Raw genomic sequence first — 9,006 nt, 5'->3', positions numbered from 1 at the left:
AGTTGGCTCCATAGTGTCTCCTCTCTTCTTTCGCAGGAATCCATGACTGACTCCAAACATACTAAGGCAGATCTTTAGCAAGACTATCCTGAGAGCTTGTAAGTGAGCAGTTGGGTGGATTTCAGTTCTAGAGGGTGAGAGGTAGGCCAGCCACAGCAACCACTTTGGTGAAACTATGAGGCATGCTGGGAACAGATCTTGTACCACAGTTTTGGAATAAGAGTTTGGTGTACTGTCTAGTTTTATGTCAACCTGACACTCGCTAGAGTCATCAGAGAGGAAGGAGATTCAGTTGAGATCTGGTTGTAAGGCATTTTCTTAATTAGTGACTACCGGGGGAGGGCCCAGCCCATTGTGAGTGACGTTATCTCTGGGCTGGTGGCCCTGGGTTCTATAAGGAAGCAGGCTGAGCAAGCCCCATGGAGCAAGTCAGTAAGCAGTTCCCCTCCAAGGCCTCTGCATCAGCTCCTGCCCCCAGGTTCCTGCTCTGTTGGAGTTCCCGTCCTGACTTCCTTCAATGGTGGACTATGATGTGCGAGTGGAAGCCACATAAACCCTTTATTCCCTAACTTGCCTTTGGTTATGGTGTTTTATCACAGCAGCAGAAACCCTAACTAAGACACTTGGTGAGGATTTCCCATAGACTAAATGTGTGGGGAGTACCTGGGAGAGAGGCAGCCTGTGGCTGTGCCAAGTCTCACTCCAGAAGGAATATTTGCAGGGTGGTTCAGTTGGTAAAGTGCTTGCCCTGCAAGCATGAGGACCTGGATTTGATCCCCAGAACCCACATTTAAAAAGGTTACATGTGGGGGGGGCACAGATGTCTCGGCAGGTTAGAACACTTGGTACCATGCCTGACAAACTGAGGTGGATTCCCAGGACCCGCAAGGTAAGAAGAAAGAACCAGCTTCTACAGGTTGTCCTCTTACCTCTCTCTCAGGCTCCATCATATGTGTGTGTGCTTGGTCCAGGGAACGTACGTGGTGGAAAGAACTGACTTCTACAAGTTGCCCTCCATACACACTCCATGCAGTGTATGTGCTCAAGCATATGCATGTACACACGCACACGCGCGCACGCACCCATGCACACGTATAGAGAGGCACATAGGTAGATAAGGCAGATAGACAGTCACACAGATAGGACCAGGCATGGGTTCCACACCTATAATTTTAGCACTTGGCTGGTAGAGGGAGGAGGATCAGGAGTTTAAGGTCATCCTTGGCTACCCTGTGAATTCAAGGCCAGCTTGGGATCCATAACCCTTTCTCAAAATAAAAGCAAATGAACACACTGAATCCCTAGACCCAAAAGGAACTAACCCTTCCCAAGTAACTTACTGGTATTCCAGAGCAGAGCCTAGGAATTCAGGAACACAGAAATATCCACTGATATGTGCCAATGTCAATTTCACAGTTGCTACCTTCCCGTACAAAGTGGCCAGGCAAATAGAGAGGCAAGAAAATATGACCCATAGCAATGGTATAAATCATGCCGTTGAAACACCCGGACTGGACAGAGATACTATAATTAAACAGAGAAGCTAAGGTAGTTATTAAAACTGAACACATGTATTGGGAAAATTAAGTACAGATGTGGAATATACAAAAAGGGTCAAACAGAGCTACAGTGTGGACAAACTGGAAGGAAAAAACCTAGGGCAATGCACCAGGCTTTTTCTGTTAGGCCACCAGCCAGCTCCCAAGTCATGAAGTGGAGACTTTCTAGTTTTGAATGCTCAGTCTAGCTTGGGCTCGTTTCTGGCTAGCTCTTTTAACCTGTTTCTCAGCATCTACCGTTTGCCTCGGGGCTTCCTCCCTTTCTTGCCTCTGTATTCTCACTTTCACTGCTTCTGCCCGGCAGTCTGCTGGCTGGTGGCGACTGACTTCTTGCCACAGGTGTGTCCCTTTCTTTCTCCATCGTTTTCTCCTCCTCCCGAGCCTAGACTTTGATTTATCATCTCTGCCCACCAGCCTCACTTATCCCTCTCCTGCCTAGTTATTGGCCATTCAGCTCTTTATTAGACCAATTAGGTGCCTTTGGAAGGCAAAATGAAACAGATGTGACACATCTTTACATAAGTAATTACCCATTCTTACATGTTAAAAAATGCAGCACAAACAAATGTAACAGATCTCTGCCGGGGTAAACAAATGTAACAGATCTCTGCAGGGTAAGCAAATGTAACAGATCTCTGCCGGGGTAAACAAATGTAACAGATCTCTGCCGGGGTAAACAGATGTAACAGATCTCTGCCGGAGTAAACAAATGTAACAGATCTCTGCAGGGTAAGCAAATGTTCCACAACAGGGAGCACAGCAGGAGCTCCCAAGGAGAGGAAGAGTGGAAAGAGATGTGAGAAAACCTTGGAAGGGACTGGAAAGACGCTCAGCAGCTAGAATGCCGGCCACTCTTGCAGAAGACCCCAATTCAGTTCCCACCACCCACTTAGGGAGGTTCACAACCACCTGTAACTCCAGAGGATCCAAGAACCTCTTCTAACCCTTACAGACACTACACTTCCATGGAGATACCCACACCTCTCGCGGATGAATAGATGATTAAAAATAAATGAATCGTGCTCGCTTCGGCAGCACATATACTAAAATTGGAATGATACAGAGAAGATTAGCATGGCCCCTGCGCAAGGATGACACACAAATTCGTGATGCATTCCATATATAAATATAAACAAACAAACAAACAAACAAATAAATCTTTAAAAAAGTTGAAGATGCCATGTTGAGTCAGGAGGATTGCAGGTTGCAATCAGCCTGGGCTGTGTAGTAAAACCCTATGTGAAAAAGCTAAAGAAACAAGAAATGAACATTCCACAAGGTTGGTGGAAACTAGAACTTTATGGATTCAAGATCCTTCAGGAATAGCCAAGTGTGCACATGCACACACACTCACACACAAAACAACACGGAGGATACCATAGTTACTTAAAACCAGTGATACAGCTGTGTGGTGGTGGCGCACACCTCTGATCCCAGCACTCAGGAGGCAGGGGCAGGTGGATCCTTGTGAGTGCGAGGCCAGCCTGGTCTACAGAGCAAGTTCCAGGACAGTCAGGGCTACACAGAGGAAACCCTGTCTCAAAAACTAAAACAAACAAAACAAAAAACAGTGATAAAGAGAAAAATCTTAAGAGCAACTTTAAATTTCAGGTATCTTGTTTTTAGAAGCCATTTTCTGTGCATGTGTAGTGTGTGTGTGTGTGTGTGTGTATGTACACTTGCCATAGCATGGATTTGGAGGGCAGAGAACATCATTGGATGTTGGTCCTCACCTTCTACCTTGTTTGTGACATGGTGCCCTGCTCACTGTTTCTTCCCTTACACTATGCCAGCATTCAGGAATTCTGTCTCAATCTTACTGCAGGAGGCCCGGGAGTACAGGTGCTTGCTACAAACCCTAGCTTTCAAATACTTTGTTTGAAATAATTCTAACAAAAAGATAGTTGTCTTAGGATAGTTATTGTACATGGGATGACTCAGCATTTATTACGGGTCTGGAGACTGAGAAGTTCAAAATCCAGGCAGATTCTGACCAGGCGTCAAGACTAAACTTGGCAATGACTGGCCGTCTTTGTTTCTACTTCCTGAGTGACCTGCTGCCTGGAGCTGAGACAGATGGCAATCTGCGCTGTGATAGCAACATTGTGAAGGGATATAGAATCACCCAGCAGATGCATCTTGGTGTATGTCTTTAGGGAGGTTCCTCGCCTGGGTTTACTGAAGTAGAAAGATCCACCCTAAATGTGAGCAGAACCATTCCAGGGACTGGTTGCTCCAGAGTGAACGGAAATTAGAACGTGAGCCAGCAGCAGCGTTCATCTCTGCCTCCTGACTGCATTTGCGCCGTGACCAGCCACCTGCTGCTATGCCTTTGCAACCTTAGTGGATTGCACCCCAAAACTGTGAGCCCAAATAAATCCTTCTTTTCTCTGGTGCTTCTGCCAGGTGTTTTATAACATGGAGGAGAAAGCAACTAATGCAGTTCCTTCTCAGATGGTGGCGTTCTGAACAAATCATGGCTCGAACGTCTAAGTCCTCCTCAGAGCTGGTGTCTGAGGAACACCTTTTTCAAGTCTGCAGCTCTCACTGTATCATCTCACACAAAGAAGATGGCAGGGAGAGAAGAAATAAGCTCTTGTGTGTTTTATTTAAACGTTGGCTTAGCACACACGCACACCCATGTACACACACGCATACCTGTGTGTGTGCACGCATGCACACGCGCATAGGTTGTAGTTGCCTTCCAAAGACAGAAGATGGTGTAAGAGGTCCGGAGTTGGAGTTACAGGTAGTTGTGATCCATTTGATGTGGGTGCTGGGAACTGAACTCTGGTCCTCTGTGAGAACCGTAACCCCCCTCCCCCTCACCTCCGTGTTTCCAAGAACGCTAATCCTATTCAATTCCTAATTGTTCCTCACTGGTTTCCTGATGCTCTCACCAGAGCAGAGCCATCCCGCTACCAGCATATTGATGTTATGAACTCAATATTTAAATGAGGGAGACAAAAGCTTCATCCTATGGATGTGGCTGGGCAGGGGAGGGGGCAGAGCTCTTGCTTTGCATCCAGAAACTTCTTTCAGACATAACCAAGGCTGGAGCAAGTTAGCTCTAGTACCTGACACAGTGGTTGGAACATGGAAGGGTGCCCTGCGTCAGAAGACAAAGAGCGCAGGGAGCAGGCGCTTCTACTGCTTCTGTGTACAGACCCTCAGCTGAAGTAGGTGCCACAGCCTGCACCCTGCACTTCATCTGCCGTAGGGATTGCCCTCCAGCAGCTGAGGACACCCTGGCCACTGAGACCTGGAAAGCACGCTGTTTGCCTTCCTGACCGTGGCAGCCCGGGACCAATGGGTTGGAGGAAAAGCCCTGGTCTTTCCCAAGGTGGACTCTGTGTTACAAACTACCTTACGGAGCTCCTGTGCGATTGAAATGAAGACTAACCTCTTCTGAAGCACATTATTCCTCTCTCTCTCTCTCTCTCTCTCTCTCTCTCTCTCTCTCTCTGTGTGTGTGTGTGTGTGTGTGTGTGTGTGTGTGTGTGTAAGACTGTGAAGGCCCAAAGAGGCCAAAGGTCAGAGAGTTTGGGACTTGTTTTTAGTTCATTGACAATTAACTCAAACAAAGGTAAATCAGAGTTCTGCTCAGTCAGGCTATCGTCAACAGGTGTGGCTCGTCGCCAGACCTTGTGCTCCTGAAATAGGGAAGTAGCTGGTTCCTGCCTAAAACAAAAGTCTAAGGATCCAACCAAGTTCCAGGTCCCTTTATGGAAATAACTTGGGATTCCATGCAGGGAGTGGTTTGCCTAGGGAGTGTTTGGTCTAGGGCCTGAGTCAATGGCCTGTGGGGTGACTGTACCCCAAGACTTTCAATTTGTATGTTAATGCAGTCCTTTTGTTCTGCTCCTGCCTTTTGAAATCAGGGGTATATTAACCAGTCAGAAACTAAACACGGACGAATTTTCAGTACTCACAGAAATTCCCTCCTGACACTACCCTATATGTTTCTGTGTTTTATTATTTTCATTCGTGTCTTTGTACTCGTTACTATATTTCTAAATTTCCATGCCTCCACTCTGGAAGAAAGGTAATTTTGTCGAGGCTGGCCCCCGACGTAAGACTGAAGAAGGAAGAAAGGGAGAACACAGGGCTTTTCTTCCTCTTCCTCTCTGCCCTGGCATTATCTCCCGCACAGACTGGGCTCCTCCACAGCTGTCATGTTGGAACATAAATTCCACGCAGAGGAAGCTTTGTGTGTCCCACACCTTTGAAATTGCTTTCTGGGACACTTGGGTTGATCTGTCTGCCAAGGCAGAGGGTCGGTAGCCTCTGTTAATGATGTCACCTATTAAAGGCAGTTATCTCTAAGTGGCGGTATTACTGATGAATCTCTTTCATTTTGGTCCTTTGTTAAAAATGCAGGGAATGTGCCCCTCACCTCTCCCGCGCTCTCTGATGCGCAGTGCCAGCCTTCACCTGGTATTTATTTTCGGGAACCCCTAATTGCAGCTCATCAAGCATTTATCTTGCATTTACAAGCTCTCGCTGCAGGTACATTTTTAGCCGTCCTCAGGAAAGCAACATAATTGCAAGAGAGACTATAGAAATGAGCGAGAGAGAAAGCAAGCAATGAGCGCCGTAGCTTCTTAAGCACGGTGACCTACGCAGAGATGGACGGGAGAAAACAGCTTCTCACGTCGGATGCAGAAGGCAGGGAAGGAGCTTCGACAGAAACCACCGAGGTGCGCAGAAACCAGCACAACGATTTTATTCAACAACAGGATGCTGTATTATTCAACTCATGCATCTCAAAGCCCCAATTAGGTATGCTTTCCTTCCCCCCAAAAGCATTTACTTTTTGTTTCGAAGGTGAAAAACTTTGTCTGCATGGATCGGCTTATAACCTGCCTATGCTGTCCAGGATGTAACTGGTTAAATTCAAAATAAGTTTTGGACTTTAATGATCAGCTTAGTGATAGCAAGCGCAGTTCTCCTGTCCCACAGGGAGCCGAGCCCAAGGGCTATGCTGAGTCAGGGGGACGAGCGGCAGTGCTGGGAGCTCTGCTGTCCCTGCTGCCCACGGACAGGAGCAGGAGCGGCCTCACATGAACAGTGGGGCTGTTGTTCCTTCACTTCGGACCACACACACCCTGCCTAAGCTTCCCGCTTCTGTTCTTTGGCTCTCATGCTCCCCAGATGAGAGACATGCATTATCACCTCCCATCTGTCAAGTAAAATTGAAAATCTCAGTCTCGCTGTGATGGCATGAAAAGTCAAGGTGCTAGCTCTCTCCTAAAATTTTTTGTCTTCCTCCCAAAGTTTTAATTATATATGTACAGATGGGAAGGGGTATGTGAGTATCCTCGGAGCAGTATATGGAACCCCCTGGAGCTGGAGTTACAGGTGGGTGGGAAACATCTGAAATGGGTGCTGGAAACTGAACTTGGGGCTTCTGCAAAAGCAGGAAGTGATCTTAACCACTGAAATACTCCAGCTCCATGTAACCATTGAGCCACCCCGGCCAGCCCAGTGTGTCCACTCAGCCACCCCCTTCCAGCCCTGTGTATCCACTGAGCCATCACCCCAGTCCCATGTGTCCACTGAGCCTGTGTGTCTACTGCACCATCTCCCCAGCCCCAAAGTGAGATCTCTTACCATCCCCTTTTTTTGTGTGTGGTGTTGGGGATAGAAGCCAGGACTGTGTAAGAGAGACAGGTGTTCTGCCGCTAGGCTATAGTCCCGGCTTTCTTTATTCTAATCTGTTCTCCAGATTCTGATCTTTTTTTTTTCTACAGGGGAAATAAAAGATGTACTAAGTAAATAGTTTGTCTTTGACAATCCTAAACAAATTACATGGTATCTATAAGATAGGGAATTAAAAATAACTTCGAAGGTGCTTGTGCAAGGTGTGAGTGGTACAAGCCTGTGCTCTCAGCTCCTGGGAGGATAAGACAGATGGGCGTGCATCCAGGTCAGTCTGGGCTTCATAGCAAGATCCTGTCTCAAAAGCAAAAGAAGGGGGCTGGAGAGCTGGCTTGCTTTTTGTTCTTGCAGAGGATTTGAGTTTGGTTTTCAGCACCCACATGATGACTCGCAACCATTTGTAAGTCTCTTTCTAGGAGATCCACTGCCCCCTTCTGACTTCTGCAGGCACCACACATGCACAGGGTATATATACATACCCCTGGCAAAACACACAGAAGCAGGATGAAAAAAATGGCCCAGTGGTTAACTTGCTGCCAAGCCTGACAACCTGAGTTTGATATCGAGGTATCACATTATAGAAGGAGAGAACCAACTCTTCCAAGTTGTCCTCTGGTCTCCACATGCATGCCATGGTACACGCACATATGCACACACATGCACACACGCGCACGCACACACACCCAGGATATAGGGATATCGCTTATAGTAAAAAGAAACTGTCTGGAGCCCACAATAGGAGACTGAACTTTCAATTTTGAAAGACATCAACTATTTTATTCTATTTTTTTTAACATACTTAATTCACTTTTATTTTCCTTGTATAAAAACCCTTATGTGGTGGCCACAGCTGGAGCGTGGGTCCTCTGAACAGAGACCCCAGTGTGGGTTTTCACAAGATGGTCAGTGAATTCCTGATAAGGAGACTTGGTGAACACAGTCTCTTTTCAGAGGTCGGGGGTCAGGTAGCTGTAGGTCTTAGAGATGGCATCAAGGTGGCCTTGGCAAAGTTGCCCAGGGTGTCAGTACAGCCCCTGGCTGATGTGTAGCAGTCATCAATGCCAGCCATCATCAGTAGCTTCTTGGGCACAGGAGCGGAGACTATGCCAGTGCCCTGGGGCAGGGATGAGACGCACCAGCACAGAACCACAGTGACCTGTCACTTTGCAAGGAACAGTGTGGGGCTTGCCAATCTTGTTCCCCCAGTAGCCTCTCCGCACAGGGACAATGGAAAGCTTGGCCAAGATGATGGCCCCTAGGATGGCAGTGGCTACCTCCTTAGAGCACCTGACACCGAGACCTACGTGACCATTGTAGTCCCCAATAGCGACGAAAGCCTTGAACCTGGTCCGCTGGTGTTGTAATAGGAGCGGTGGGGCTGCGTCCCCAGCACCCTGGCCGCCTGGCTAGCTTATGCTCCAAAATAACAACACACAAACTGTATTCATTTAAACACTGCTTGGCCCATATATCTAGCCTCTTCTCAGCTAACTCTCGCACCTGGACTAGCCCATTTCCAATCATCTGTGTAGCCCAAGAGGTGGCTTACCAGGGAGATTCTAGCCTATGTCCATCCTGGGTCGGAGCTTCATCGTGTGAGCCTCAGAAAGCAGAGCTATCCCAGTCTGCCCAGGAGACGGGAGCATGGCGTCTCTGCTCCAGAGAGCAGAGCTGTTGAGTCTGATCTCAGTTCCTCTTCCTCCCAGCATTCTGTTCTGTTTACTCCTCCCACCTATGTTTTAACCTATGAGGGCCAAGCAGTTTCTTTATTGCTTAACCAATGAAA

The 9,006-nt window shown here is 47.5% G+C and overlaps 1 non-coding gene and 1 pseudogene across 1 annotated transcript; one reads left to right on the top strand and one right to left on the bottom strand.

The window, feature by feature from the left end:
* Positions 1–2,578: 2,578 nt before the first annotated feature.
* Positions 2,579–2,685, top strand: LOC113456161. Its single transcript, XR_003377022.1, has one exon. It is a non-coding gene; the product is annotated as a U6 spliceosomal RNA (small nuclear RNA).
* Positions 2,686–8,004: 5,319 nt separating this feature from the next.
* Positions 8,005–9,006, bottom strand: part of LOC113456070 — a 5,052-nt pseudogene continuing 4,050 nt past the window's right edge.

The sequence above is a fragment of the Microtus ochrogaster genome, chromosome 5, assembly GCF_000317375.1.
Source record: "Microtus ochrogaster isolate Prairie Vole_2 chromosome 5, MicOch1.0, whole genome shotgun sequence".
NCBI classification, from domain to species: domain Eukaryota; kingdom Metazoa; phylum Chordata; class Mammalia; order Rodentia; family Cricetidae; genus Microtus; species Microtus ochrogaster.
The sequence above is the reverse complement of the archived record's forward strand: the minus strand, read 5'-3'. Positions and strand labels throughout refer to the sequence as shown.